We start from the raw sequence: 22,799 nt of genomic DNA, 5'->3' as shown, positions 1-22,799 counted from the left end.
TCTCTCCTTCTCTCTTTCTTTCTCTCTCTCGGAGGACCTGAGCCCTAGGACCATGCCCCAAGACTACCTGACATGATGACTCCTTGCTGTCCCCAGTCCACCTGGCCATGCTGCTGTTCCAGTTTCAACTGACCTGAGCCCTAGGACCATGCCCCAGGACTACCTGACATGATGACTCCTTGCTGTCCCCAGTCCACCTGGCCATGCTGCTGCTCCAGTTTCAACTTCCACCTGACTGTGCTGCTGCTCCAGTTTCAACTGTTCTGCCTTATTATTATTCGAACCATGCTGGTCATTTATGAACATTTGAACATCTTGGCCATGTTCTGTTATAATCTCCACCCGGCACAGCCAGAAGAGGACTGGCCACCCCACATAGCCTGGTTCCTCTCTAGGTTTCTTCCTAGGTTTTGGCCTTTCTAGGGAGTTTTTCCTAGCCACCGTGCTTCTACACCTGCATTGCTTGCTGTTTGGGGTTTTAGGCTGGGTTTCTGTACACCATTGAGATATCAGCTGATGTACGAAGGGCTATATAAATAAATTTGATTTGATTTGACACTGATCTCCTAATCCATGTATTGTGAATTCAAGTATTGTTTTGGGGTACCTGAAAGTGGAGTGATGTAGTGGAAGTGTGCCTGGCAGTTAACCCAGTGATTTATGGATCGAAACCATCCTCTGCTATTCAGTTTGCTTTTAGCAATGAAGTGCAAACAGAAATATTCAACTATAATTTCATGGGCATGTCTCAGTGCCCTCCGTGATTATTTTTTGACTGCTTCTGTCAGTTTGTACAGGTCATGCTGATTACAGAAGCGAAGCGGAAGCGTGATGTCTACTTTAACCACGTGTACGATCGGTCAAAACCACTCTCTGCTATCCAGTTCTTTTAAAACAAGTGCCCCAGTGGCCTAATGGATAAGGCACTGGCCTTCTAAGCCAGGGATTGTGGGTTCGAGTCGCATCTGGGGTGGATGAATTCAAATTCCTGTGGATGAAGAGAGAGCCGCACATATCACAGAGTTTGATGGGTTGAAGCTTTCCGATTCAATTTTTAGAAATGAAGATTTAACAGGGATAAAATAGGAGAACTTCATGGGCATGTCTCTGTGCCCTCCGAAATGCATTTTTTTTTACAACTGCTTCTATCAGTTCGTATAGGTCATGCTGATCACACATTTCCACAGTGACTTAAGACACTGACCGCCTAATCCATTTATTGTGAGTACAGGTATTGTATTGGGGTACCTGAAAGTGGAGGGATGAAGTGGAAGAGTGCAGGGCAGTTAACCAAGTGATTTAGGGATCGAAAGCATCCTCTGCTATCCAGTTTGCTTTTAGCAATGAAGTGCAAACAGAAGAGAAGAGCTGGGCACATAACAAACAGGTTGATGGATCGAAGCTATCCAATTCTACTTTTAGAAATGAAGTGTAAACAGGGATTTTTTTAAATTGGAGAATTTCATGTGCATGTCTCTGTGCCCTCCGTGATTCTTTTTTATTACTGCTTCTATCAATCCATATAGGTCATGCTGATCACAGAGTGCCACAGTGGCTTAAGACACTGATCTCCTATTCCATGTATTGTGAATTCAAGTATTGTTTTGGGGTACCTGAAAGTGGAGTGATGTAGTGGAAGTGTGCCTGGCAGTTAACCCAGTGATTTATGGATCGAAACCATCCTCTGCTATTCAGTTTGCTTTTAGCAATGAAGTGCAAACAGAAATATTAAACCATAATTTCATGGGCATGTCTCAGTGCCCTCCGTGATTATTTTTTGACTGCTTCTGTCAGTTTGTACAGGTCATGCTGATTACAGAAGCGAAGCGGAAGCGTGATGTCTACTTTAACCACGTGTACGATCGGTCAAAACCACTCTCTGCTATCCAGTTCTTTTAAAACAAGTGCCCCAGTGGCCTAATGGATAAGGCACTGGCCTTCTAAGCCAGGGATTGTGGGTTCGAGTCCCATCTGGGGTGGATGAATTCCTGTGGATGAAGAGAGAGCCGCACATATCACAGAGTTTGATGGGTTGAAGCTTTCCGATTCAATTTTTAGAAATGAAGATTTAACAGGGATAAAATAGGAGAACTTCATGGGCATGTCTCTGTGCCCTCCGAAATGCATTTTTTTTTACAACTGCTTCTATCAGTTCGTATAGGTCATGCTGATCACACATTTCCACAGTGACTTAAGACACTGACCGCCTAATCCATTTATTGTGAGTACAGGTATTGTATTGGGGTACCTGAAAGTGGAGGGATGAAGTGGAAGAGTGCAGGGCAGTTAACCAAGTGATTTAGGGATCGAAAGCATCCTCTGCTATCCAGTTTGCTTTTAGCAATGAAGTGCAAACAGAAGAGAAGAGCTGGGCACATAACAAACAGGTTGATGGATCGAAGCTATCCAATTCTACTTTTAGAAATGAAGTGTAAACAGGGATTTTTTTTTTAAATTGGAGAATTTCATGTGCATGTCTCTGTGCCCTCCGTGATTCTTTTTTTATTACTGCTTCTATCAATCCATATAGGTCATGCTGATCACAGAGTGCCACAGTGGATTAAGACACTGATCTCCTATTCCATGTATTGTGAATTCAAGTATTGTTTTGGGGTACCTGAAAGTGGAGTGATGTAGTGGAAGTGTGCCTGGCAGTTAACCCAGTGATTTATGGATCGAAACCATCCTCTGCTATTCAGTTTGCTTTTAGCAATGAAGTGCAAACAGAAATATTAAACCATAATTTCATGGGCATGTCTCAGTGCCCTCCGTGATTATTTTTTGACTGCTTCTGTCAGTTTGTACAGGTCATGCTGATTACAGAAGCGAAGCGGAAGCGTGATGTCTACTTTAACCACGTGTACGATCGGTCAAAACCACTCTCTGCTATCCAGTTCTTTTAAAACAAGTGCCCCAGTGGCCTAATGGATAAGGCACTGGCCTTCTAAGCCAGGGATTGTGGGTTCGAGTCCCATCTGGGGTGGATGAATTCAAATTCCTGTGGATGAATAGAGAGCCGCACATATCACAGAGTTTGATGGGTTGAAGCTTTCCGATTCAATTTTTAGAAATGAAGATTTAACAGGGATAAAATAGGAGAACTTCATGGGCATGTCTCTGTGCCCTCCGAAATGCATTTTTTTTACAACTGCTTCTATCAGTTCGTATAGGTCATGCTGATCACACATTTCCACAGTGACTTAAGACACTGACCGCCTAATCCATTTATTGTGAGTACAGGTATTGTATTGGGGTACCTGAAAGTGGAGGGATGAAGTGGAAGAGTGCAGGGCAGTTAACCAAGTGATTTAGGGATCGAAAGCATCCTCTGCTATCCAGTTTGCTTTTAGCAATGAAGTGCAAACAGAAGAGAAGAGCTGGGCACATAACAAACAGGTTGATGGATCGAAGCTATCCAATTCTACTTTTAGAAATGAAGTGTAAACAGGGATTTTTTTTTTAAATTGGAGAATTTCATGTGCATGTCTCTGTGCCCTCCGTGATTCTTTTTTTATTACTGCTTCTATCAATCCATATAGGTCATGCTGATCACAGAGTGCCACAGTGGCTTAAGACACTGATCTCCTAATCCATGTATTGTGAATTCAAGTATTGTTTTGGGGTACCTGAAAGTGGAGTGATGTAGTGGAAGTGTGCCTGGCAGTTAACCCAGTGATTTATGGATCGAAACCATCCTCTGCTATTCAGTTTGCTTTTAGCAATGAAGTGCAAACAGAAATATTAAACCATAATTTCATGGGCATGTCTCAGTGCCCTCCGTGATTATTTTTTGACTGCTTCTGTCAGTTTGTACAGGTCATGCTGATTACAGAAGCGAAGCGGAAGCGTGATGTCTACTTTAACCACGTGTACGATCGGTCAAAACCACTCTCTGCTATCCAGTTCTTTTAAAACAAGTGCCCCAGTGGCCTAATGGATAAGGCACTGGCCTTCTAAGCCAGGGATTGTGGGTTCGAGTCCCATCTGGGGTGGATGAATTCAAATTCCTGTGGATGAAGAGAGAGCCGCACATATCACAGAGTTTGATGGGTTGAAGCTTTCCGATTCAATTTTTAGAAATGAAGATTTAACAGGGATAAAATAGGAGAACTTCATGGGCATGTCTCTGTGCCCTCCGAAATGCATTTTTTTACAACTGCTTCTATCAGTTCGTATAGGTCATGCTGATCACACATTTCCACAGTGACTTAAGACACTGACCGCCTAATCCATTTATTGTGAGTACAGGTATTGTATTGGGGTACCTGAAAGTGGAGGGATGAAGTGGAAGAGTGCAGGGCAGTTAACCAAGTGATTTAGGGATCGAAAGCATCCTCTGCTATCCAGTTTGCTTTTAGCAATGAAGTGCAAACAGAAGAGAAGAGCTGGGCACATAACAAACAGGTTGATGTATCGAAGCTATCCAATTCTACTTTTAGAAATGAAGTGTAAACAGGGATTTTTTTTTTAAATTGGAGAATTTCATGTGCATGTCTCTGTGCCCTCCGTGAATCTTTTTTTATTACTGCTTCTATCAATCCATATAGGTCATGCTGATCACAGAGTGCCACAGTGGCTTAAGACACTGATCTCCTATTCCATGTATTGTGAATTCAAGTATTGTTTTGGGGTACCTGAAAGTGGAGTGATGTAGTGGAAGTGTGCCTGGCAGTTAACCCAGTGATTTATGGATCGAAACCATCCTCTGCTATTCAGTTTGCTTTTAGCAATGAAGTGCAAACAGAAATATTAAACCATAATTTCATGGGCATGTCTCAGTGCCCTCCGTGATTATTTTTTGACTGCTTCTGTCAGTTTGTACAGGTCATGCTGATTACAGAAGCGAAGCGGAAGCGTGATGTCTACTTTAACCACGTGTACGATCGGTCAAAACCACTCTCTGCTATCCAGTTCTTTTAAAACAAGTGCCCCAGTGGCCTAATGGATAAGGCACTGGCCTTCTAAGCCAGGGATTGTGGGTTCGAGTCCCATCTGGGGTGGATGAATTCAAATTCCTGTGGATGAAGAGAGAGCCGCACATATCACAGAGTTTGATGGGTTGAAGCTTTCCGATTCAATTTTTAGAAATGAAGATTTAACAGGGATAAAATAGGAGAACTTCATGGGCATGTCTCTGTGCCCTCCGAAATGCATTTTTATTTACAACTGCTTCTATCAGTTCGTATAGGTCATGCTGATCACACATTTCCACAGTGACTTAAGACACTGACCGCCTAATCCATTTATTGTGAGTACAGGTATTGTATTGGGGTACCTGAAAGTGGAGGGATGAAGTGGAAGAGTGCAGGGCAGTTAACCAAGTGATTTAGGGATCGAAAGCATCCTCTGCTATCCAGTTTGCTTTTAGCAATGAAGTGCAAACAGAAGAGAAGAGCTGGGCACATAACAAACAGGTTGATGGATCGAAGCTATCCAATTCTACTTTTAGAAATGAAGTGTAAACAGGGATTTTTTTTTTAAATTGGAGAATTTCATGTGCATGTCTCTGTGCCCTCCGTGATTCTTTTTTTATTACTGCTTCTATCAATCCATATAGGTCATGCTGATCACAGAGTGCCACAGTGGCTTAAGACACTGATCTCCTATTCCATGTATTGTGAATTCAAGTATTGTTTTGGGGTACCTGAAAGTGGAGTGATGTAGTGGAAGTGTGCCTGGCAGTTAACCCAGTGATTTATGGATCGAAACCATCCTCTGCTATTCAGTTTGCTTTTAGCAATGAAGTGCAAACAGAAATATTAAACCATAATTTCATGGGCATGTCTCAGTGCCCTCCGTGATTATTTTTTGACTGCTTCTGTCAGTTTGTACAGGTCATGCTGATTACAGAAGCGAAGCGGAAGCGTGATGTCTACTTTAACCACGTGTACGATCGGTCAAAACCACTCTCTGCTATCCAGTTCTTTTAAAACAAGTGCCCCAGTGGCCTAATGGATAAGGCACTGGCCTTCTAAGCCAGGGATTGTGGGTTCGAGTCCCATCTGGGGTGGATGAATTCAAATTCCTGTGGATGAAGAGAGAGCCGCACATATCACATAGTTTGATGGGTTGAAGCTTTCCGATTCAATTTTTAGAAATGAAGATTTAACAGGGATAAAATAGGAGAACTTCATGGGCATGTCTCTGTGCCCTCCGAAATGCATTTTTTTTACAACTGCTTCTATCAGTTCGTATAGGTCATGCTGATCACACATTTCCACAGTGACTTAAGACACTGACCGCCTAATCCATTTATTGTGAGTACAGGTATTGTATTGGGGTACCTGAAAGTGGAGGGATGAAGTGGAAGAGTGCAGGGCAGTTAACCAAGTGATTTAGGGATCGAAAGCATCCTCTGCTATCCAGTTTGCTTTTAGCAATGAAGTGCAAACAGAAGAGAAGAGCTGGGCACATAACAAACAGGTTGATGGATCGAAGCTATCCAATTCTACTTTTCGAAATGAAGTGTAAACAGGGATTTTTTTTTTAAATTGGAGAATTTCATGTGCATGTCTCTGTGCCCTCCGTGATTCTTTTTTTATTACTGCTTCTATCAATCCATATAGGTCATGCTGATCACAGAGTGCCACAGTGGCTTAAGACTCTGATCTCCTAATCCATGTATTGTGAATTCAAGTATTGTTTTGGGGTACCTGAAAGTGGAGTGATGTAGTGGAAGTGTGCCTGGCGGTTAACCCAGTGATTTATGGATTGAAACCATCCTCTGCTATTCAGTTTGCTTTTAGCAATGAAGTGCAAACAGAAATATTAAACCATCATTTCATGGGCATGTCTCAGTGCCCTCCATGATTATTTTTTGACTGCTTCTGTCAGTTTGTACAGGTCATGCTGATTACAGAAGCGAAGCGGAAGAGTGATGTCTACTTTAACCACTTGTACAATCGGTCGAAACCACTCTCTACTATCCAGTTCTGAAAAGCAAGTGCCCCAATGGCCTAATGGATAAGGCACTGGCCTTCTAAGCCAGGGATTGTGGGTTCGAGTCCCATCTGGGGTGGATGAATGCAAGTTCCCATGGAGGAAGAGATATCAGCACATAACACAGAGTTTGATGGGTCGAAGCTTTCCTATTAAATTTTTAGAAATGAAGATTTAACAGGGATAAAAAGGAGAATTTCATGGGCATGTCTCTGTGCCCTCCGAAATGCATTTTCTTTTTACAACTGCTTCTATCAGTTCGTATAGGTCATGCTGATCACACATTTCCACAGTGACTTAAGACACTGACCGCCTAATCCATGTATTGTGAATTCAAGTATTGTTTTGGGGTACCTGAAAGTGGAGGGATGAAGTGGAAGTGTGCAGGGCAGTTAACCAAGTTATTTAGGGATCGAAACCATCCTCTGCTATCCAGTTAGCTTTTAGCAATGAAGTGCAAACAGAAGAGAAGAGCTGGGCACATAACACAGAGGTTGATGGATCGAAGCTATCCAATTCTACTTTTAGAAATGAAGTGTAAACAGGGATTTTCTTTTAAATTGGAGAATTTCATGTGCATGTCTCTGTGCCCTCCGTGATTCTTTTTTTATTACTGCTTCTATCAATCCATATAGGTCATGCTGATCACAGAGTGCCACAGTGGCTTAAGACACTGATCTCCTAATCCATGTATTGTGAATTCAAGTATTGTTTTGGGGTACCTGAAAGTGGAGTGATGTAGTGGAAGTGTGCCTGGCAGTTAACCCAGTGATTTATGGATCGAAACCATCCTCTGCTATTCAGTTTGCTGTTAGCAATGAAGTGCAAACAGAAATATTAAACCATAATTTCACGGGCATGTCTCAGTGCCCTCCGTGATTATTTTTTGACAGCTTCTGTCAGTTTGTACAGGTCATGCTGATTACAGAAGCGAAGCGGAAGCGTGATGTCTACTTTAACCACTTGTACAATCGGTCGAAACCACTCTCTACTATCCAGTTCTGAAAAGCAAGTGCCCCAGTGGCCTAATGGATAAGGCACTGGCCTTCTAAGCTAGGGATTGTGGGTTCGAGTCCAATCTGGGGTGGATGAATGCAAATTCCCATGGAGGAAGAGAGATCAGCACATAACACAGAGATTGATGGATTGAAGCTTTCCCATTCAAACTTAAGAAATGAAGATTTAACAGGGATAAAAAAGGAGAATTTCATGGGCATGTCTCTGTGCCCTCCGAATTGCAATTTTTTTACAACTGCTTCTATCAGTTCGTATAGCTCATGCTGATCACACATTTCCACAGTGACTTAAGACACTGACTGCCTAATCCATTTATTGTGAGTTCAAGTATTGTATTGGGGTACCTGAAAGTGGAGGGATGAAGTGGAAGAGTGCAGGGCAGGTAACTAAGTGATTTAGGGATCGAAACCATCCTCTGCTATCCAGTTTGCTTTTAGCAATGAAGTGCAAACAGAAGAGAAGAGCTGGGCACATAACACAGAGGTTGATGGATCGAAGCTATCCAATTCTACTTTTAGAAATGAAGTGTAAACAGGGATTTTTTTAAATTGGAGAATTTCATGTGCATGTCTCTGTGCCCTCCGTGATTCTTTTTTTTATTACTGCTTCTATCAATCCATATAGGTCATGCTGATCACAGAGTGCCACAGTGGCTTAAGACACTGATCTCCTATTCCATGTGTTGTGAATTCAAGTATTGTTTTGGGGTACCTGAAAGTGGAGTGATGTAGTGGAAGTGTGCCTGGCAGTTAACCCAGTGATTTATGGATCGAAACCATCCTCTGCTATTCAGTTTGCTGTTAGCAATGAAGTGCAAACAGAAATATTAAACCATAATTTCACGGGCATGTCTCAGTGCCCTCCGTGATTATTTTTTGACAGCTTCTGTCAGTTTGTACAGGTCATGCTGATTACAGAAGCGAAGCGGAAGCGTGATGTCTACTTTAACCACGTGTACGATCGGTCGAAACCACTCTCTGCTATCCAGTTCTTTTAACCTCTTAAGTCGACCCTCTACTTTTTTGAACATTCTGTTAAAAATCGCGCAACATTTCAGCGCCCTGCTACTTATGCCAGGAATATAGTATATGCATTTGCTTAGTCTGTGTGGATAGAAAACACTCAGACGTTTAAAAACTGGTTAAATCACTGCTGTGGCTTTACCAGAACGGCATTTACATCGAAAAGCACAGGAAAAACTGATCACTGAAAATGGGAAAATATATCCATGCGCTACTTGATCCCATTGATAAACGTGAACCACAATTAATTGACTGAGGTTGCAGTACCTACAGCTTCCACACGGTGTCTAGAGTCTTGTCATTTCCCTTCGAGTTGTTTCTTGGTCAAACACATGCAGGACACCGTATCTAATCCGGTCTAGGACCGGATATTTTCGTTGAGTTTCTAGCCGGACATTTTTCCAGACGGACAGCTAATGATCTTTACATCGCCTCCTGATGAATTTTATCGCTTATTAACGTTTACTAATACCTAAAGTTGCATTACAAACGTATTTCGAAGTGTTTTGTGAAAGTTTATCGTCGACTTTTTGAATTTTAAAAAATGACGTTACGTTTTGAAACGATGTTTTTTTCGTTTATCACACAGTCTACATATAACGATATCTAGGCTTTATATGGACCGATTTAATCGAAATAAAGACCCAAATAGTGTTTATGGGACATCTAGGAGTGCCAACAAAGAAGATGGTGAAAGGTAATGAATGTTTTCTATTTTATTGTGCGGTTTGTGTAACGCATGAAATGCTAATTATTTTGTTTACGTCCCTGTGGGTCTTTTGGGGTGTTGCATGCTATCAGATAATAGCTTCTCATGCTTTCGCCGAAAAGCATTTTAAAAATCTGACTTGTTGCCTGGATTCACAACGAGTGTAGCTTTAATTCGATACCCTGCATGTGTATTTTAATGAACTTTTGAGTTTTAACTAATACTATTAGCATTTAGCATAGCGCATTTGCATTTCCAGAGCTCTAGTTGGGACGCAAGCGTCCCGAGTAGAAGCAACAGGTTAAAGCAAGTGCCCCAGTGGCCTAATGGATAAGGCACTGGCCTTCTAAGCCAGGGATTGTGGGTTCGAGTCCCATCTGGGGTGGATGAATGCAAATTCCTATGGAGGAAGAGAGATCAGCACATAACACAGAGGTTGATGGATTGAAGCATTCCCATTCAAATTTTAGAAATGAAGATTTAACAGGGATAAAAAAGAAGAATTTCATGGGCATGTCTCTGTACCCTCCGAAATGCTTTTTTTTTTTACAACTGCTTCTATCAGTTCGTATAGGTCATGCTGATCACACATTTCCACAGTGACTTAAGACACTGACCGCCTAATCCATTTATTGTGAGTTCAAGTATTTTATTGGGGTACCTGAAAGTGGAGGGATGAAGTGGAAGAGTGCAGGGCAGTTAACCAAGTGATTTAGGGATCGAAACCATCCTCTGCTATCCAGTTTGCTTTTAGCAATGAAGTGCAAACAGAAGAGAAGAGCTGGGCACATAACACAGAGGTTGATGGATCGAAGCTATCCAATTCTACTTTTAGAAATGAAGTGTAAACAGGGAATTTTTTTTAAATTGGAGAATTTCATGTGCATGTCTCTGTGCCCTCCGTGATTCTTTTTTTATTAATGCTTCTATCAATCCATATAGGTCATGCTGATCACAGAGTGCCACAGTGGCTTAAGACTCTGATCTCCTAATCCATGTATTGTGAATTCAAGTATTGTTTTGGGGTACCTGAAAGTGGAGTGATGTAGTGGAAGTGTGCCTGGCGGTTAACCCAGTGATTTATGGATTGAAACCATCCTCTGCTATTCAGTTTGCTTTTAGCAATGAAGTGCAAACAGAAATATTAAACCATCATTTCATGGGCATGTCTCAGTGCCCTCCATGATTATTTTTTGACTGCTTCTGTCAGTTTGTACAGGTCATGCTGATTACAGAAGCGAAGCGGAAGCTTGATGTCAACTTTAACCACTTGTACAATCAGTCGAAACCACTCTCTGCTATCCATTTTTATTAAAGCAAGTGCCCCAGTGGCCTAATGGATAAGGCCTTCTAAGCCAGGGATTGTGGGTTCGAGTCCCATCTGGGGTGGATGAATGCAAATTCCCATGGAGGAAGAGAGATCAGCACATAACACAGAGTTTGATGGATTGAAGCTTTCGTATTAAATTTTTAGAAATGAAGATTTAACAGGGATAAAAAAGGAGAATTTCATGGGCATGTCTCTGTGCCCTCCGAAATGCATTTTCTTTTTACAACTGCTTCTATCAGTTCGTATAGGTCATGCTGATCACACATTTCCACAGTGACTTAAGACACTGACCGCCTAATCCATTTATTGTGAGTTCAAGTATTGTATTGGGGTTCCTGAAAGTGGAGGGATGAAGTGGAAGAGTGCAGGGCAGTTAACCAAGTGATTTAGGGATCGAAACCATCCTCTGCTATCCAGTTTGCTTTTAGCAATGAAGTGCAAACAGAAGAGAAGAGCTGGGCACATAACACAGAGGTTGATGGATCGAAGCTATCCAATTCTACTTTTAGAAATGAAGTGTAAACAGGGATTTTTTTTTAAATTGGAGAATTTCATGTGCATGTCTCTGTGCCTTCCGTGATTCTTTTTTTTATTACTGCTTCTATCAATCCATATAGGTCATGCTGATCACAGAGTGCCACAGTGGCTTAAGACACTGATCTCCTATTCCATGTGTTGTGAATTCAAGTATTGTTTTGGGGTACCTGAAAGTGGAGTGATGTAGTGGAAGTGTGCCTGGCAGTTAACCCAGTGATTTATGGATCGAAACCATCCTCTGCTATTCAGTTTGCTGTTAGCAATGAAGTGCAAACAGAAATATTAAACCATAATTTCACGGGCATGTCTCAGTGCCCTCCGTGATTATTTTTTGACAGCTTCTGTCAGTTTGTACAGGTCATGCTGATTACAGAAGCGAAGCGGAAGCGTGATGTCTACTTTAACCACGTGTACGATCGGTCGAAACCACTCTCTGCTATCCAGTTCTTTTAACCTCTTAAGTCGACCCTCTACTTTTTTGAACATTCTGTTAAAAATCGCGCAACATTTCAGCGCCCTGCTACTTATGCCAGGAATATAGTATATGCATTTGCTTAGTCTGTGTGGATAGAAAACACTCAGACGTTTAAAAAACTGGTTAAATCACTGCTGTGGCTTTACCAGAACGGCATTTACATCGAAAAGCACAGGAAAAACTGATCACTGAAAATGGGAAAATATATCCATGCGCTACTTGATCCCATTGATAAACGTGAACCACAATTAATTGACTGAGGTTGCAGTACCTACAGCTTCCACACGGTGTCTAGAGTCTTGTCATTTCCCTTCGAGTTGTTTCTTGGTCAAACACATGCAGGACACCGTATCTAATCCGGTCTAGGACCGGATATTTTCGTTGAGTTTCTAGCCGGAAAATTTTTCCAGACGGACAGCTAATGATCTTTACATCGCCTCCTGATGAATTTTATCGCTTATTAACGTTTACTAATACCTAAAGTTGCATTACAAACGTATTTCGAAGTGTTTTGTGAAAGTTTATCGTCGACTTTTTGAATTTTAAAAAATGACGTTACGTTTTGAAACGATGTTTTTTTCGTTTATCACACAGTCTACATATAACGATATCTAGGCTTTATATGGACCGATTTAATCGAAATAAAGACCCAAATAGTGTTTATGGGACATCTAGGAGTGCCAACAAAGAAGATGGTGAAAGGTAATGAATGTTTTCTATTTTATTGTGCGGTTTGTGTAACGCCGAAATGCTAATTATTTTGTTTACGTCCCCTGTGGGTCTTTTGGGGTGTTGCATGCTATCAGATAATAGCTTCTCATGCTTTCGCCGAAAAGCATTTTAAAAATCTGACTTGTTGCCTGGATTCACAACGAGTGTAGCTTTAATTTGATACCCTGCATGTGTATTTTAATGAACTTTTGAGTTTTAACTAATACTATTAGCATTTAGCGTAGCGCATTTGCATTTCCAGAGCTCTAGTTGGGACGCAAGCGTCCCGAGTAGAAGCAACAGGTTAAAGCAAGTGCCCCAGTGGCCTAATGGATAAGGCACTGTCCTTCTAAGCCAGGGATTGTGGGTTCGAGTCCCATCTGGGGTGGATGAATGCAAAGTCTTATGGAGGAAGAGAGATCAGCACATAACACAGAGTTTGATGGATTGAAGCTTTCCCATTCAAATTTTAGAAATTAAGATTTAACAGGGATAAAAAAGGATAATTTCATGGGCATGTCTCTGTACCCTCCGAAATGCTTTTTTTTTTACAACTGCTTCTATCAGTTCGTATAGGTCATGCTGATCACACATTTCCACAGTGACTTAAGACACTGACCGCCTAATCCATTTATTGTGAGTTCAAGTATTTTATTGGGGTACCTGAAAGTGGAGGGATGAAGTGGAAGAGTGCAGGGCAGTTAACCAAGTGATTTAGGGATCGAAACCATCCTCTGCTATCCAGTTTGCTTTTAGCAATGAAGTGCAAACAGAAGAGAAGAGCTGGGCACATAACACAGAGGTTGATGGATCGAAGCTATCCAATTCTACTTTTAGAAATGAAGTGTAAACAGGGAATTTTTTTTAAATTGGAGAATTTCATGTGCATGTCTCTGTGCCCTCCGTGATTATTTTTTTATTAATGCTTCTATCAATCCATATAGGTCATGCTGATCACAGAGTGCCACAGTGGCTTAAGACTCTGATCTCCTAATCCATGTATTGTGAATTCAAGTATTGTTTTGGGGTACCTGAAAGTGGAGTGATGTAGTGGAAGTGTGCCTGGCGGTTAACCCAGTGATTTATGGATTGAAACCATCCTCTGCTATTCAGTTTGCTTTTAGCAATGAAGTGCAAACAGAAATATTAAACCATCATTTCATGGGCATGTCTCAGTGCCCTCCATGATTATTTTTTGACTGCTTCTGTCAGTTTGTACAGGTCATGCTGATTACAGAAGCGAAGCGGAAGCATGATGTCAACTTTAACCACTTGTACAATCATTCGAAACCACTCTCTGCTATCCATTTTTATTAAAGCAAGTGCCCCAGTGGCCTAATGGATAAGGCCTTCTAAGCCAGAGATTGTGGGTTCGAGTCCCATCTGGGGTGGATGAATGCAAGTTCCCATGGAGGAAGAGATATCAGCACATAACACAGAGTTTGATGGGTCGAAGCTTTCCTATAAAATTTTTAGAAATGAAGATTTAACAGGGATAAAAAAGGAAAATTTCATGGGCATGTCTCTGTGCCCTCCGAAATGCATTTTCTTTTTACAACTGCTTCTATCAGTTCGTATAGGTCATGCTGATCACACATTTCCACAGTGACTTAAGACACTGACCGCCTAATCCATGTATTGTGAATTCAAGTATTGTTTTGGGGTACCTGAAAGTGGAGGGATGAAGTGGAAGTGTGCAGGGCAGTTAACCAAGTTATTTAGGGATCGAAACCATCCTCTGCTATTCAGTTTGCTGTTAGCAATGAAGTGCAAACAGAAATATTAAACCATAATTTCACGGGCATGTCTCAGTGCCCTCCGTGATTATTTTTTGACAGCTTCTGTCAGTTTGTACAGGTCATGCTGATTACAGAAGCGAAGCGGAAGCGTGATGTCTACTTTAACCACGTGTACGATCGGTCGAAACCACTCTCTGCTATCCAGTTCTTTTAACCTCTTAACCTCTTCAGTCGACCCTCTACTTTTTTGAACATTTTGTTAAAAATCGCGCAACATTTCAGCGCCCTGCTACTCATGCCAGGAATATAGTACGTTCATATGGTTAGAATGTGCGTATAGGAAACCCTCGGAAGTTTTTAAAACTGGTTAAATCACGACTGTGGCTATTACATAACGTGCGTTACATCGGAAAGCGCAGGAAAACCTGATCACAGAAAATGGAAATAAATATCCTTGCGCCACTACCGCAATTGTTAACAGTGAGCCGAATTAGATAAGACCGAGCATTCAACTCCCACAGCATCCCCATGTTGTCGAGTATCTTGTGAATTTAATCATCTTTGATTCTTGGTTGAACCGAAAGAGGGGCACCGCTTACCTCCGGTCTCCGCCCAGATCATTCCGGAAGAGCTCTCTCCTGAAATTTTTTCCAAGACGACAGCTAATGATATCTACATCGCCTACGGATGATTTTTATCGCATATTAACGTTTACTAATACCTAAAGTAGCATTACAAACGTATTTCGAAGTGTTTTGTGAAAGTTTATCGTCTACTTTTTGAATTTTAAAAAATGACGTTACGTTGTGAAATCGCTGTTTTTTTCGTTTATCACACAATCTACATATAACGATATCTTGGCTTTATATGGCCCGATTTAATCGAAATAAAGACCCAATAGTGTTTATGGGACATCTAGGAGTGCCAACAAAGAAGATGGTGAAAGGTAATGACTGTTTTCTATTTTATTGTGCGGTTTGTGTAACGCCGAAATGCTAATTATTTTGTTTACGTCCCCTGCTGTGCTTTTCTGTTGTAGTGTATTGGTGCATGCTATCAGATAATAGCTTCTCATGCTGTCGCCGAAAAGCATTTTAAAAATCTGACTTGTTGCCTGGATTCACAACGAGTGTAGCTTTAATTTGATACCCTGCATGTGTATTTTAATGAACTTTTGAGTTTTAACTAATACTATTAGCATTTAGCGTAGCACATTTGCATTTCCAGAGCTCTAGTTGGGACGCAAGCGTCCCAGGTAGAGGCAAGAGGTTAAGTCGACCCTTTACTTTTTTGAACATTCTGTTAAAAATCGCGCAACATTTCAGTGCCCTGCTACTCATGCCAGGAATATAGTATATGCATTTGCTTAGTCTGTGTGGATAGAAAACACTCAGACGTTTAAAAAACTGGTTAAATCACTGCTGTGGCTTTACCAGAACGGCATTTACATCGAAAAGCACAGGAAAAACTGATCACTGAAAATGGGAAAATATATCCATGCGCTACTTGATCCCTTTGATAAACGTGAACCACAATTAATTGACTGAGGTTGCAGTACCTACAGCTTCCACACGGTGTCTAGAGTCTTATCATTTCCCTTCGAGTTTTTTCTTGGTCAAACACATGCAGGACACCGTATCTAATCCGGTCTAGGACCGGATATTTTCGTTGAGTTTCTAGCCGGACATTTTTCCAGACGGACAGCTAATGATCTTTACATCGCCTCCTGGTGAATTTTATCGCTTATTAACGTTTACTAATACCTAAAGTTGCATTACAAACGTATTTCGAAGTGTTTTGTGAAAGTTTATCGTCGACTTTTTGAATTTAAAAAAATGACTTTACGTTTTGAAACGATGTTTTTTTCGTTTATCACACAGTCTACATATAACGATATCTAGGCTTTATATGGACCGATTTAATCGAAATAAAGACCCAAATAGTGTTTATGGGACATCTAGGAGTGCCAACAAAGAAGATGGTGAAAGGTAATGAATGTTTTCTATTTTATTGTGCGGTTTGTGTAACGCCGAAATGCTAATTATTTTGTTTACGTCCCCTGTGGGTCTTTTGGGGTGTTGCATGCTATCAGATAATAGCTTCTCATGCTTTCGCCGAAAAGCATTTTAAAAATCTGACTTGTTGCCTGGATTCACAACGAGTGTAGCTTTAATTCGATACCCTGCATGTGTATTTTAATGAACTTTTGAGTTTTAACTAATACTATTAGCATTTAGCGTAGGGCATTTGCATTTCCAGAGCTCTAGTTGGGATGCAAGAGTCCCGAGTAGAAGCAACAGGTTAAAGCAAGTGCCCCAGTGGCCTAATGGATAAGGCACTGGCCTTCTAAGCCAGGGATTGTGGGTTCGAGTCCCATCTGGCGTGGATCAATGCAAATTCCTATGGAGGAAGAGAGATCAGCACATAACACAGAGGTTGATGGATTGAAGCTTTCCCATTCAAATTTTAGAAATGAAGATTTAACAGGGATAAAAAAGGAGAATTTCATGGGCATGTCTCTGTGCCCTCCGTGATTATTTCTTGACTGCTTCTGTCAGTTTGTACAGGTCATGCTGATTACAGAAGCGAAGCGGAAGCGTGATGTCTACTTTAACCACGTGTACGATCGGTCGAAACCACTCTCTGCTATCCAGTTCTTTTAAAGCAAGTGTCCCAGTGGCCTAATGGATAAGGCACTGGCCTTCTAATTAAGGGGTTGTGGGTTCGAGTCCCATCTGGGGTGGATGAATTCAAATTCCTATGGAAGAAGAGAGATTAGCACATTACACAGAGTTTGATGGATTGAAGCTTTCTGATTCAATTATTAGAAATGAAGATTTAACAGGGATAAAAAAGGAGAATTTCATGGGCATGTCTCTGTGCCCTCCAAATTGCAATTTTTTTTACAACTGCTTCTATCAGTTCGTATAGCTCATGCTGATCACACATTTCCACAGTGACTTAAGACACTGACTGCCTAATCCATTTATTGTGAGTTCAAGTATTGTATTGGGGTACCTGAAAGTGGAGGGATGAAGTGGAAGTGTGCAGGACAGGTAACCAAGTGATTTAGGGATCGAAACCATCCTCTGCTATCCAGTTTGCTTTTAGCAATGAAGTGCAAACAGAAGAGAAGAGCTGGGCACATAACACAGAGGTTGATGGATCGAAGCTATCCAATTCTACTTTTAGAAATGAAGTGTAAACAGAGATTTTTTTTTTAAATTGGAGAATTTCATGTGCATGTCTCTGTGCCCTCCGTGAATCTTTTTTTATTACTGCTTCTATCAATCCATATAGGTCATGCTGATCACAGAGTGCCACAGTGGCTTAAGACACTGATCTCCTAATCCATGTATTGTGAATTCAAGTATTGTTTTGGGGTACCTGAAAGTGGAGTGATGTAGTGGAAGTGTGCCTGGCAGTTAACCCAGTGATTTATGGATCAAAACCATCCTCTGCTATTCAGTTTGCTGTTAGCAATGAAGTGCAAACAGAAATATTAAACCATAATTTCACGGGCATGTCACAGTGCCCTCTGTGATTATTTCTTGACTGCTTCTGTCAGTTTGTACAGGTCATGCTGATTACAGAAGCGAAGCTGAAGCGTGATGTCTTCTTTAACCACTTGTACAATCAGTCGAAACCACTCTCTGCTATCCATTTTTATTAAAGCAAGTGCCCCAGTGGCCTAATGGATAAGGCCTTCTAAGCCAGGGATTGTGGGTTCGAGTCCCATCTGGGGTGGATGAATGCAAGTTCCCATGGAGGAAGAGATATCAGCACATAACACAGAGTTTGATGGGTTGAAGCTTTCCTATAAAATTTTTAGAAATGAAGATTTAACAGGGATAAAAAAGGAGAATTTCATGGGCATGTCTCTGTATCCTCCGAAATGCATTTTTTTTTACAACTGCTTCTATCAGTTCGTATAGGTCATGCTGATCACACAATTCCACAGTGACTTAAGACACTGACCGCCTAATACATTTATTGTGAGTTCAAGTATTGTATTGGGGTACCTGAAAGTGGAGGGATGATGTGGAAGTGTGCAGGGCAGTTAACCAAGTGATTTATGGATCGAAACCATCCTCTGCTATCCAGTTTGCTTTTAGCAATGAAGTGCAAACAGAAGAGAAGAGCTGGGCACATAACACAGAGGTTGATGGATCGAAGCTATCCAATTCTACTTTTAGAAATGAAGTGTAAACAGGGATTTTTTTAAATTGGAGAATTTCATGTGCATGTCTCTGTGCCCTCCGTGATTCTTTTTTATTACTGCTTCTATCAATCCATATAGGTCATGCTGATCACAGAGTGCCACAGTGGCTTAAGACACTGATCTCCTAATCCATGTATTGTGAATTCAAGTATTGTTTTGGGGTACCTGAAAGTGGAGTGATGTAGTGGAAGTGTGCCTGGCAGTTAACCCAGTGATTTATGGATTGAAACCATCCTCTGCTATTCAGTTTGCTTTTAGCAATGAAGTGCAAACAGAAATATTAAACCATAATTTCATGGGCATGTCTCAGTGCCCCCCGTGATTATTTTTTGACTGCTTCTGTCAGTTTGTACAGGTCATGCTGATTACAGAAGCGAAGCGGAAGAGTGATGTCTACTTTAACCACTTGTACAATCGGTCGAAACCACTCTCTACTATCCAGTTCTGAAAAGCAAGTGCCCCAGTGGCCTAATGGATAAGGCACTGGCCTTCTAAGCCAGGGATTGTGGGTTCGAGTCCCATCTGCGGTGGATGAATGCAAATTTCCATGGAGGAAGAGAGATCAGCACATAACACAGAGTTTGATGGATTGAAGCTTTCGTATTAAATTTTTAGAAATGAAGATTTAACAGGGATAAAAAAGGAGAATTTCATGGGCATGTCTCTGTGCCCTCCGAAATGCATTTTCTTTTTACAACTGCTTCTATCAGTTCGTATAGGTCATGCTGATCACACATTTCCACAGTGACTTAAGACACTGACCGCCTAATCCATTTATTGTGAGTTCAAGTATTGTATTGGGGTTCCTGAAAGTGGAGGGATGAAGTGAAAGAGTGCAGGGCAGTTAACCAAGTGATTTAGGGATCGAAACCATCCTCTGCTATCCAGTTTGCTTTTAGCAATGAAGTGCAAACAGAAATATTAAACCATAATTTCATGGGCATGTCTCAGTGCCCACCGTGATTATTTTTTGACTGCTTCTGTCAGTTTGTACAGGTCATGCTGATTACCGAAGCGAAGCGGAAGCGTGATGTCTACTTTAACCACGTGTACAATCGGTCGAAACCACTCTCTGCTATCCAGTTCTTTTAAAGCAAGTGCCCCAGTGGCCTAATGGATAAGGCACTGGCCTTCTAAGCCAGGGATTGTGGGTTCGAGTCCCATCTGGGGTGGATGAATGCAAATTCCTATGGAGGAAGAGAGATCATCAGAGTTTGATGGATTGAAGCTTTCCGATTCAATTTTTAGAAATGAAGATTTAACAGGGATAAAAAAGGAGAATTTCATGGGCATGTCTCTGTATCCTCCGAAATGCATTTTTTTTTTACAACTGCTTCTATCAGTTCGTATAGGTCATGCTGATCACACATTTCCACAGTGACTTAAAACACTGACCGCCTAATCCATTTATTGTGAGTTCAAGTATTTTATTGGGGTACCTGAAAGTGGAGTGATGTAGTGGAAGTGTGCCTGGCAGTTAACCCAGTGATTTATGGATCGAAAGCATCCTCTGCTATTCAGTTTGCTTTTAGCAATGAAGTGCAAACAGAAATATTAAACCATAATTTCACGGGTATGTCTCAGTGCCCTCCGTGATTATTTTTTGACTGCTTCTGTCAGTTTGTACAGGTCATGTTGATTACAGAAGCGAAGCGGAAGCGTGATGTCTACTTTAACCACGTGTACAATCGGTCTAAACCACTCTCTGCTATCCAGTTCTTTTAAAGCAAGTGCCCCAGTGGCCTAATGGATAAAGCACTGGCCTTCTAAGCCAGGGATTGTGGGTTCGAGTCCCATCTGGGGTGGATCAATAGAACTTCCTATGGAGGAAGAGCGATCAGCACATAACACAGAGTTTGATGGATTGAAGCTTTCCGATTCTATTTTTAGAAATGAAGATTTAACAGGGCTACTAAAAAAGGAGAATTTCATGGGCATGTCTCTGTGCCCTCCGAAATGCATTTTCTTTTTACAACTGCTTCTATCAGTTCGTATAGGTCATGCTGATCACACATTTCCACAGTGACTTAAGACACTGACCGCCTAATCCATTTATTGTGAGTTCAAGTATTTTATTGGGGTACCTGAAAGTGGAGGGATGAAGTGGAAGAGTGCAGGGCAGTTAACCAAGTGATTTAGGGATCGAAAGCATCCTCTGCTATCCAGTTTGCTTTTAGCAATGAAGTGGAAACAGAAGAGAAGAGCTGGGCACATAACAAACAGGTTGATGGATCGAAGCTATCCAATTCTACTTTTAGAAATGAAGTGTAAACAGGGATTTTTTTTTTAAATTGGAGAATTTCATGTGCATGTCTCTGTGCCCTCCGTGATTCTTTTTTTATTACTGCTTCTATCAATCCATATAGGTCATGCTGATCACAGAGTGCCACAGTGGCTTAAGACACTGATCTCCTAATCCATGTATTGTGAATTCAAGTATTGTTTTGGGGTACCTGAAAGTGGAGTGATGTAGTGGAAGTGTACCTGGCAGTTAACCCAGTGATTTACGGATCGAAACCATCCTCTGCTATTCAGTTTGCTTTTTGCAATGAAGTGCAAACAGAAATATTAAACCATAATTTCATGGGCATGTCTCAGTGCCCTCCGTGATTATTTTTTGACTGCTTCTGTCAGTTTGTACAGGTCATGCTGATTACAGAAGCGAAGCGGAAGCGTGATGTCTACTTTAACCACGTGTAGAATCGGTCGAAAACACTCTCTGCTATTCAGTTCTTTTAAAGCAAGTGCCCCAGTGGCCTAATGGATAAGGCACTGGCCTTCTAAGCCAGGGATTGTGGGTTCAAGTCCCATCTGGGGTGAATGAATGCAAATTCCTATCGAGGAAGAGAGATCAGCACATAACAAAGAGTTTGATGGATTGAAGCTTTCCGATTCAAATTTTAAAAATGAAGATTTAACAGGGATAAAAAGGAGAATTTCATGGGCATGTCTCTGTGCCCTCCGAAATGCTTCGTTTTTTTACAACTGCTTCTATCAGTTCGTATAGGTCATGCTGATCACACATTTCCACAGTGACTTAACCTCTTCCCTCTACTCGGGACGCTTGCGTCCCAACTAGAGCTCTGGAAATGCAAATGCGCTACGCTAAATGCTAATAGTATTAGTTAAAACTCAAAAGTTCATTAAAATACACATGCAGGGTATCGAATTAAAGCTACACTCGTTGTGAATCCAGGCAACAAGTCAGATTTTTAAAATGCTTTTCGGCGAAAGCATGAGAAGCTATTATCTGATAGCATGCACCAATACACTACAACACAAAAGCACAGCAGGGGACATAAGCAAAATAATTAGCATTTCGGCGTTACACAAACCGCACAATAAAATAGAAAACAGTCATCACCTTTCACCATCTTCTTTGTTGGCACTCCTAGATGTCCCATAAACACTATTGGGTCTTTATTTAGATTAAATCGGGCCATATAAAGCCAAGATATCGTTATATGTAGACTGTGTGATAAACGAAAAAAACAGCGATTTCACAACGTAACGTCATTTTTAAAATTCAAAAAGTAGACGATAAACTTTCACAAAACACTTCGAAATACATTTGTAATGCTACTTTAGGTATTAGTAAACGTTAATAAGCGATAAAAATCATCAGGAGGCGATGTAAAAATCATTAGCTGTCGTCTTGGAAAAAATTTCACGAGAGAGCTCTTCCAAATGATCTGGGCGGAGACTGGAGGTAAGTGGTTCCCCTGATTCGGTTCAACCAAGAATCAAAGATGATTCAATTCACAAGACTCTAGACAACATGGGGATGCGTTGGGAGTTGAAACCTCGGTCTTATGTAATTCGGTTCACTGTGAACAATTGCTGGAAGTGGCGCAAGGATATTTATTTCCATTTTCTGTGATCAGGTTTTCCTGCGCTTTCCGATGTAACGCACGTTATGTTATAGCCACAGTCGTGATTTAACCAGTTTTTTAAACGTCCGAGTGTTTTCTATCCACACATTCTAACCATATGAACGTACTATATTCCTGGCATGAGTAGCAGGGCGCTGAAATGTTGCGCGATTTTTAACAAAATGTTCAAAAAAGTAGAGGGTAGGAGCAACAGGACACTGACCGC

The 22,799-nt window shown here is 41.2% G+C and overlaps 10 non-coding genes across 10 annotated transcripts; all 10 read left to right on the top strand.

Moving 5' to 3' along the window:
* Positions 1 to 1,906: 1,906 nt before the first annotated feature.
* Positions 1,907 to 1,979, top strand: trnar-ucu (transfer RNA arginine (anticodon UCU)). Its single transcript has one exon. It is a non-coding gene; the product is annotated as a tRNA-Arg (tRNA).
* Positions 1,980 to 2,910: 931 nt separating this feature from the next.
* On the top strand, positions 2,911 to 2,983 carry trnar-ucu (transfer RNA arginine (anticodon UCU)). The gene has a single exon. It is a non-coding gene; the product is annotated as a tRNA-Arg (tRNA).
* Positions 2,984 to 3,919: 936 nt separating this feature from the next.
* On the top strand, positions 3,920 to 3,992 carry trnar-ucu (transfer RNA arginine (anticodon UCU)). Its single transcript has one exon. It is a non-coding gene; the product is annotated as a tRNA-Arg (tRNA).
* Positions 3,993 to 4,927: 935 nt separating this feature from the next.
* On the top strand, positions 4,928 to 5,000 carry trnar-ucu (transfer RNA arginine (anticodon UCU)). Its single transcript has one exon. It is a non-coding gene; the product is annotated as a tRNA-Arg (tRNA).
* Positions 5,001 to 5,937: 937 nt separating this feature from the next.
* On the top strand, positions 5,938 to 6,010 carry trnar-ucu (transfer RNA arginine (anticodon UCU)). The gene has a single exon. It is a non-coding gene; the product is annotated as a tRNA-Arg (tRNA).
* A 935-nt stretch (positions 6,011 to 6,945) lies between these two features.
* Positions 6,946 to 7,018, top strand: trnar-ucu (transfer RNA arginine (anticodon UCU)). Its single transcript has one exon. It is a non-coding gene; the product is annotated as a tRNA-Arg (tRNA).
* A 2,981-nt stretch (positions 7,019 to 9,999) lies between these two features.
* trnar-ucu (transfer RNA arginine (anticodon UCU)) lies at positions 10,000 to 10,072 on the top strand. Its single transcript has one exon. It is a non-coding gene; the product is annotated as a tRNA-Arg (tRNA).
* A 9,728-nt stretch (positions 10,073 to 19,800) lies between these two features.
* Positions 19,801 to 19,873, top strand: trnar-ucu (transfer RNA arginine (anticodon UCU)). Its single transcript has one exon. It is a non-coding gene; the product is annotated as a tRNA-Arg (tRNA).
* Positions 19,874 to 20,433: 560 nt separating this feature from the next.
* Positions 20,434 to 20,506, top strand: trnar-ucu (transfer RNA arginine (anticodon UCU)). Its single transcript has one exon. It is a non-coding gene; the product is annotated as a tRNA-Arg (tRNA).
* A 941-nt stretch (positions 20,507 to 21,447) lies between these two features.
* On the top strand, positions 21,448 to 21,520 carry trnar-ucu (transfer RNA arginine (anticodon UCU)). Its single transcript has one exon. It is a non-coding gene; the product is annotated as a tRNA-Arg (tRNA).
* Positions 21,521 to 22,799: the final 1,279 nt, after the last annotated feature.

This window comes from Oncorhynchus nerka, linkage group LG8 (assembly GCF_034236695.1).
Source record: "Oncorhynchus nerka isolate Pitt River linkage group LG8, Oner_Uvic_2.0, whole genome shotgun sequence".
Lineage (NCBI taxonomy): Eukaryota > Metazoa > Chordata > Actinopteri > Salmoniformes > Salmonidae > Oncorhynchus > Oncorhynchus nerka.
The sequence above is the reverse complement of the archived record's forward strand: the minus strand, read 5'-3'. Positions and strand labels throughout refer to the sequence as shown.